Source organism: Danio rerio, chromosome 13 (genome assembly GCF_052040795.2).
Source record: "Danio rerio strain M-AB ecotype USA chromosome 13, GRCz13ab, whole genome shotgun sequence".
Classification (NCBI taxonomy): domain Eukaryota; kingdom Metazoa; phylum Chordata; class Actinopteri; order Cypriniformes; family Danionidae; genus Danio; species Danio rerio.
Genome location: NC_141033.1, coordinates 15,563,774 through 15,572,496, shown reverse-complemented (window position 1 = coordinate 15,572,496; position 8,723 = coordinate 15,563,774). Strand labels below are relative to the sequence as shown.

Here is an 8,723-nt window from a genome sequence, read left to right as displayed (position 1 = left end):
ACAAAAGAAAAAAAAATAGAGTGGGAGAGTTTAGCTGATACGGTTAACACAGTTGGGTCTGAACATCGCACTGAGTGCATTTAAAAAAGAAATAGTGTGGTTTATATCTGTAAAATGTTGCAGTACCCTTAGCAGTCTCAGTGGCGCACCTCATAAGAAGCATATGATCATGTGCTGACACGTTCGAGCATAAACTCGGCTCAAATCCAGCGTCTGATGAATTCTTTCTTCTTTTTTTCCCCGCTACATATCAGATTTTGCCCACTATTTATCACGAGAAAGACAAGTAGGAATCATTAATAAGTTTGTGCATCATATTTTATTTGCACATTTATTGAATGGAAATGTTTCTGATTCACGCATGCAAATTTATCTTCACATAGTGTCTTTATAGCAATGTGCATGCAGTAGATTGCTCAGATTACATTGGGAAAACAGGCGACCGCTGCAAATTGTGCTTTAATGTTTAGCTGGTCAACTGTATGGTATGGAAATCTTACATATCTACTATATGAACCAGTCTCATACAGCTGCCATTGCAAGGATCAGACACTTTGTAGAGAAGAATTTAACACAACTGCCTCTAGGAGTCGCCAATGGAAATAAAACAGGCACGCACAAAAAATGTGCGTACGCCTGCCAGAAAGCTGCCGTGAACCTGCGCACATTCCCACGTTCAGTTCATTGTTAGTAAATCCAAACGTGAGCGATTCTGAGCGTGAAACCTGGCGTACGCAAAGTTTTTGTGCGTACGCAGCGTTGATACATGAGGCCCCTGAACTCAGGTGGCCAGTGCAATGAAGTCGCAATGCGTTCAAACGCATTAAAATAAGAATCAACTTCAGATTCTCTGAATTGTGGAACAAGCGCAATGTGCTTACTCACGTCAAAACTTGAAGTGGTTTAAGTCGACACCAGAGATACATTTGAAGAAGAAGCTGGAACTGGCTGAATAGCCTTCGCAGCCTTCTTTGAAGCGTCCAACTCGAGCTGACGCAGTCTCACCTGCGTATCAGCCTCGATTTCGAGTCTGCGTATCTGCAAACGCAAGTCAATTTCAGCCCGACGGGTGTGCTCTTGCACATCATAATGAAGACGTGCCATGCAAACTTTCAGTCGCGCATCGTCTCGTGAACCTATGGAGAATGGGGAGAACGGTTCAAACGGTGGCAAACCAACATTAGTATCAACAGCGGCCTCCACCCCTGCTTCTGCATCTGTACTGCCACTACACACGTTCTGATCTCCCATATCTAAAGAAGTCACGACCTCATTACCAGGGCTTGCATGATCAGCAGTCTCATCCATTTCAATATTTGGCGTAATAAGAACATTAAGCTCAACCAACTGCTCTGTTAACTTTTGCTTAATTTCGGCTTTACGATCCTGTCTGTTAACTACCAGTTTAAAATGATCAGCAATCAAAAACAAGTCTTGTTTCCGACAAACGTGAAGGACTCTTAACAAATTCCTCTAAACTGAACATTTTAAATTAAAGTGTCGCGTGCTCAAAAAGTGCTACAAACCGCTACTTCTGCAACTTACCTAAATGTTAACTACTATACAGCAATTTCTGTTGCCATCAACATAGCTTTTCTTTGGTCATTTTTCTCAAAGATTGCCATCTGATAAATTTAAGAAATATTAATTTCAAAAAATTACTTTTTAAATTTATTTTCTTGATGAATTAAATTTATTCCAGATTATTTATTTTTTCTTACCTTAATTGATCTTATTTAAATGTCTCAAATAAATATCCCGAACGAGCCCCCATTTCATGTTACGATCCTTGATGGTAATTTGTTCAGGGTATTAAAAGGAGTAACATAAAGATGACCAAAGTATGAACTGATGTTGAAGAATGGCAAGAGAAAACACCAAACAACAAATTAGCACTGCAAAAGATTTATTGCTCCCACATTATTTACAATATTTACAAACAATAATATAAAGTTGAAAAGAACCAAGACAAATAGGAGAGGAAACTGAAGTTTGCGCATGCAAATCAAAGAAATAAATATAACAAAAACATTCCCTTAATCTCCTCCCCAATCCACTAAATAGAAAACAACAATATGAAAAGAAAAGTCTTCAGCGCAAAGCGCCCTGAACTTACTCTAACTGATAAATAAAAATACACAATTAGCGCACTTCGCTAACTAGTGTGTCTATACATCAATAATCCTGCGTGCAAATATGTATGTCACGTGACTTACTATGTTGTTCCAGATCTCCCTTGTCAAGTCACAGAAGGTTTTGAGTGGAGCATTAGCAGGCTATAGATGTAGAAACAAATGTCAGAACTCAATAAATCTCAATCAAAGTACACATCAGTAACAGCGACAACGCACACGAACACCACCAAACAGACAACATGCCAAAACAACAACAGCTGATTTCTCCCCGTTGCCGCTTCCGTTTTTAAAGGGCTCTGCAACGAACACGATTGGCAGAGAGAGAAGTCATCATCACACGGTTGATTAGGATTGGCAGTCCTGTCAGCCAATATTGCTCCAAAGCGATACCTGAGAAAATGACAGGGCCGGTACAGAGAGAGAGAGAAAAAGATAGAGACAGAAAGAACATACACGCAGCAAAACTGTGCGGTTCGTACCAGTGACATTTAAAGACTTAACTGGGTTAATTAGGTTAACTAGGCAGGTTAGGGTAATTAGGTAAGTTATTGTATAATGATGGGTTGTTTTGTTGACTATCTGGAAAAAAAAATGCCTACAAGGGATAATAATTTTGTCCTTTAAATGGAGTTTAAAAAATGTAAAACTGCTTTTATTCTAGTAAAAAAAAAACAAATAAGACTTTCTCCACAAAGAAAAAAATTATCAGACATACTGTGAAAATTTCCTTGCTCTGTTAAACATAATTTGGGAAATATTTAAAAAAAGAAAATTAAAAGGGGGACTTATAATTCTGACTTCACCTGTATAGGGGAATAGTGTTCTGATGATTAGCAGATTAAGCTTTTTTTGTGTTCTAATCAAACTGTTCTGCTTATCAATGAAAGTACAGAAATTTCTAATAGGCCTCATTGCTTCATAAAACAGTGAAGAATTCTACAATCCTATCTACATTTATTTTAGTTTAGTCTTTATGTTTAGGTGTTGCAAGAATGGTATGCTACTCTACCCAGGACTTTTGGCCACTATTTTTCTAATTCAACGGATTTTCTTTTTTTCCAAAATTGTTTGTTTTGCAGGTATCTTTCTGTTTCGATGGCACAATTGTTTATATAAAAAAAAAAAAGAAAATCAAACACGGAGAGTCTAAAAATCCTTTTGTATTAGGAACTACTTTCTTCCGCCATTCATTCACATCTGCAGCTGACATCAAAACAGCAGAAGCCGTTACTAATTCACCAACGTCACTTTAGAGCTAGTATTTGAATGATTCTCTATAGCGTAATGTCTAAAGTGATGACAAAACAGGTGATTTTGCTCACATTTTAAGATTATAAGGCTTAACATGAAATGCCATCCATCTACAGCGATATCTTCTTAGTGTTACAGTCTACAGTATTTCTCTGTTGCTATCGGGATATCACAATAATTAACCCTGAAAAAAGCAGCGCAATCACTACCAGACTGCTGTTTTGTTTGCGACAAGGAGGGGGTGTTCGGGGTGAGGTCTCTAAATAACACTGTTGAGAACCGGGATAAGAAAGTAACTATTAAAATAGGCACTGTCCTTATAAGTAGACTGCATAGTTGCAATCTATACAAAAGAGAGAGATCGACTTAGAATATCACCTACTAGTTTAATAATGATTTGATCAGCTGTAGTTATCATGCTGTCTTATTCTTCCTAACAAGGGCTTATTTTGCGGTCCTGGCGCCATCTTGTGGATAGACAACGTCAACTGTCTTTGGCTAATGGACGCCGACGCGCTGTGTCTTAGAAATTATAAATATTTTGAAACAGGCACTATGCTTATAAATAAACTGCATAGTTGCAATCTAAACAACTACATTTTCGACTAAAAAAGCCTTAAAAGTACAATATGCATGGCTATCAGCCAATCTGATTCAAGAACCAGACAGAACTGTTGTATATATATATAAAAAAAACTATATATATATATATATATATATATATATATATATATATATATATATATATATATATATATATATATATACACTGTAAAAACGCCAACTTTCAAAAAGTCCTCTGAACAAAGATTAATAAGTTAACTGAATTTAAATATTTTCATTTGAAATGCTGACAAATAATAGTTAGTTTGTTCAACAAATATGGTGCTTCAATGTGAAAAACTTAAAATATTTTGTTGAACTAATACAAAATTCTTAGTTTTGCGTTGATGCGTGCCCTTCTTGTTGGCGCATGCGCCTTATAAGCTTCTGGCGCATGCGCAATTTACTTCCATAGCTCATTGCAGGGGGTACCTGTCTCGTGCGCGCGACAAAACGAACCATCTTTCTTTCTGCGGAGCTACGTGTCAATCGTTTTCATAATCGATTGTATATAATTGTATACATGTTTTTTGTGCGATGTGCTACCCATCTGACTGCCCAATCTATTTTACCAGTGTATTAATGATGTGAGAGACCGTGATAGAGCGGTTAAGAGCAGGCCAACGACGTTTCTGCTAAATCATAGTAGTGATGGTGAAATGAAAAAGGTTCGTTACTCGAAGCTTTCTAAATCAGAGCTCGATGAGGACCTCTTCTGGTGAAAGTGTGGGAAAGCACTGTGTTGCCATAATGTCAAATGTTCACAACTGACCAACTCATTCATGTAGTAATACAAAAACAGCAATATAAACAAATTACTCAATTACTGTAGTTTTTACACAAGATATATTACATTACACAACTGATGATTGTAGTAAAGTCCAAGGTATTCAAAAGTTTATCATGATACAATTAGACCTGCTCCAAGCAGGGATCAAACCAGCGATTCTTGATTGGGAGGCGAGTGCTCTAGGAGGACGCTATATGAACGATGCTTCAAGGTTGCATTCACCAGATGCTCTCTGTCAAACACAATACTACGATATGCAGTGGTTTTCTTTAAAGATAGTCATAAAAAAAATACGCTAATACACTTTAGTATTGTTCAAAACCTTTTTACTAAAAAATACTATTGTAGTTTAGTTTAATTACTGGTGTTTGGGACTGGTGCAGTGCTTTGAAACAAATGTATGTAATAGACGCCAATTCTTTAGCTATACACTTTACTATGAGGGTGTTTAAACCTTTGAATCAAAATTCGAAGCAGTCACGTGGGTAAAGGCGAAAATGACGCTTCAGACGTCACTGATCACGTGATGATGGCAAAACGAATCAAGCTCCGGTACACTGCTTCACTGCGAGATGTATCGTTTTTTTGATACATGCTTCGAAGCCTCGGCGCACAACGTCACATCACTAAATCATAGGTATGTATGTCTTTTTTGTTGTTGTTATTTGATTTGTTGGCTTTGATGTGCGCGTGTATCCTAATACGGAACTATTTGTTATAATTTAGCCGTGAGTTACTTGTTTCGTGCACTTGGTTTTGGCTATTTACATCAATAAAAGTTTTGAGTGAATGTATTTGAAACAAATAGCGATTTCAATCGAGTCATTTGCTTTAATAACTCACGATTAATACAATGAGTATCATATAACATACCAGATCAGGTATCCAAGTCAAATTTCCTTGCTAAAACGAATATAACATTATGTCCTGTTTATCTAGATTGCTGCCAGCATTGCGCACATCATAACCTTTTTTCCCTTCGAACCAGAGCCAGTGGAACAAACGGTGACGTGTTTAACTGTGTAATTTGTGTGAAAATCGTGTGATTTTCATGTAATTCATTGCTTGATTTGCTTGTATATTAGTTAGCTCGACTAAATGTCTATCATATTCAGACCAACTTGCTTTAACAGTCAGCTAGCTTTTATTTACATAAAAATATAAAGGGCTAAATATATATTTTTCTTTCTTTTTGCTCAAAAGGACTGAAATATTGACAATGACATAATTCAATGCAAGATTTCCTTGAGGAGGTGAGACTTGCTATCATCAGTGAAATTTGACGGTCATTCACCAGCAGATGCAAGAAACCTTTTCTCTTTGCCCAAAAGAAGTTGTTGAGATTTAGCCAGGAAGAAATTAGAGAGAGATAACCTGGACTTTAAGGAAGAGGTAAGTCCCTATATTGCAATTGCTTTGGTTTCATTCAAGGTAGTAATGATAATGCTAAAAATAACAAACAACATTATTATTATAGGTAATTCTAAATACATCTGTATTCAGCATTTGAACATTTAAATATTTACATTTACAAAAAAAAAAAAAATAAATAAATATATATATATATATATATATATATATATTATGTGTAAATATTAATATGTATGTTTTTTTTTTTTGTATATTGTAGATCTGCAAAGAGTTTTCTCAGATTTGTAATGTAGATCTCCTGAGACAGTTAATCGAGTGACTTGATAAATATACAGCACCTCTCCTGAAACTCTACAGAAAAAGAAGGGATTCAATGGGTCCAGAGATGGATACAACTTTAAACAAGATGGATGAGCAGGTACTCATTAAGATTTTTTTTTTCTTATACACCTGTCTGATGTTTTTAACATGTGCAACATATTTTGTCCTGTCAAACACAAAAGCATGAATTTCATGCTCAGGTAATACAGTCTAATAAAACGTAATTGCAACAATTTAATTGTCCAGCCCTTTTGCATTAATTTTAATTGTGTCAAGTTGTGTTTTGATTGTGAGATGGAAGTAAGATAAATAACAGGGATTGAGGGATTGCCAATTTTTCTTCGTAAAAATTCTGCTTGCTTTCTCAAGATATGTCTGGTAAGTTACCCATTTTCATACCCTATTCTACATTTATTAGTCTGCTTGGTAACACTTATAATAGCTGCACGCTATAAATAATTTATTTAGTATTAGCGAATAGTTAATTTATTTTCTGTTAAGCATAACTCTACATGAAGTGCTCAATGATTGTATTTTTTTTAACTTTAATGATTCATTTGTATTACTAATTTAAGTATTGCATTATTTACAAACCAGTTATTTAAGAATACTTGGTGTTTTTAAGATCATTCAGAATGCTTAAGTACACGATTAATAAACTATTCAAATTAACATTTAAATATCCTAATATTAAGGTATGTAATAATAGTTACTTTGTATGTTAGTATATGCTTTATGAGCTTAACTTCATCCAGTTGTGACCTAATCTAAAGTGAGGAATATTTATGCTTTATAAATCCCTTATGAATGACAATTAAAGGCTCAGTTATATTCTAAACAGGACAATAAACAACTTTCACAATTGAAACTGTATCAAATAAAAGTAAATCTTTGCAATTTTATGTAAAATAAAAGTTTAAAAAATTGCTAAATATTAAAAAGTTGTCAATATATTGTTCAATTATTATATATTATAGACTATTCAAAGTGTTACTGTTTGTATGTACGAAAGTATTACATGTTTTTATTTTCTTTGCATAATAGTAATAACATTAATAAGTAGTAATTAATATTATACATCAATTAATTTTCCCATTACTTAATCTCCTATAAGGACACGGACCCTGAAGACCACAGCACCAGAGATTAAAGGATTGGAATCTTCACTGTGGTGGAAGATGATAATGGCACTTCTGCATCCCTGCAATATGTGATGAACCTCGCTAAAATCTTGGAGGAGACCATAGTACTTCAGGATATCACACATCTGCCTGCAGCCTTCGCTTACTTGTTCAGCCTCTTGTATAGACTGAATATGGAACACCCAAAAGAACTCAAAAATACTTTTTAAGTGATTCAGCATGTTTTATGGAGGTTGGTGGCACATGATCTGCGAGAGTTCAGTTCATTCATTCATTCATTTTCTTTTCGGCTTAGTCCCTTTATTAATCTGGGGTCGCCACAGCGCAAGGAACTTGTTTTACGCAGCGGATGCCCTTCCGGCTGCAACCCATCTCTGGAAAACATCCATACACACTCATTCACACATACACTATGGACAATTTTAGCCTACCCAATTCACCTGTGCCACACGTCTTTGGACTGTGGGGGAAACCAGAGAACCCAAAGAAAACCCACGTGAACGCAGGGAGAACATTCAAACTCCACACAGTAACGGCAACTGACCCAGCTGAGACTCGAACCAGCGACCTTGGTGGGAGGCGAAAGCACTTCCTACTGTGCCACTGTTTGAATGTTTTGAGGTCTGTTTTTGGACTTGATGTACTTTGTTGACAAAAGTGCAGTACACTTTAAAGACTGTTTGAATGGAGTGGCTTTTAGGGTTTACTCTGATTAGATGATTGTATATTCAACTGGTTTGAGTGTTTGGACACACTAATAGCTTGGTTTTAGTAAGGTTGCCAGTTATTTTATGTTGAGGCAGTGTACAATCTTTTCAAATCTGGAAACATTCAGTACTAGTTGTGTACAAACTAGCCCAATGCTGAACACGGCTAATGTCAAATGCTGATTTTGTATGCAAATGTTTTGGATTGTGATTTGAACACAGTTAAAAATAAAAAAGTGAATTGACTATTCTTGTGTATTTAATTTGAATCCTAAAAATTAATAGTAAATGCATAATGAATCAGTTTGTTTTATTTTGTTCAGTAAACTAAAAAAATCTTGTTGGGTAAACATGATCATTTTTGTTCAGTAAACAAAAGATCTTGTTGAATAAACGTGAAAAT

At 35.5% G+C, this 8,723-nt stretch overlaps 1 long non-coding RNA gene across 1 annotated transcript; it reads left to right on the top strand.

Moving 5' to 3' along the window:
• Window positions 1-5,353: 5,353 nt before the first annotated feature.
• On the top strand, window positions 5,354-8,566 carry LOC137487378 (uncharacterized). The gene is made up of 4 exons (XR_015505802.1): window positions 5,354-5,416; window positions 5,983-6,171; window positions 6,410-6,849; window positions 7,586-8,566. It is a non-coding gene; the product is annotated as an uncharacterized LOC137487378 (long non-coding RNA).
• Window positions 8,567-8,723: the final 157 nt, after the last annotated feature.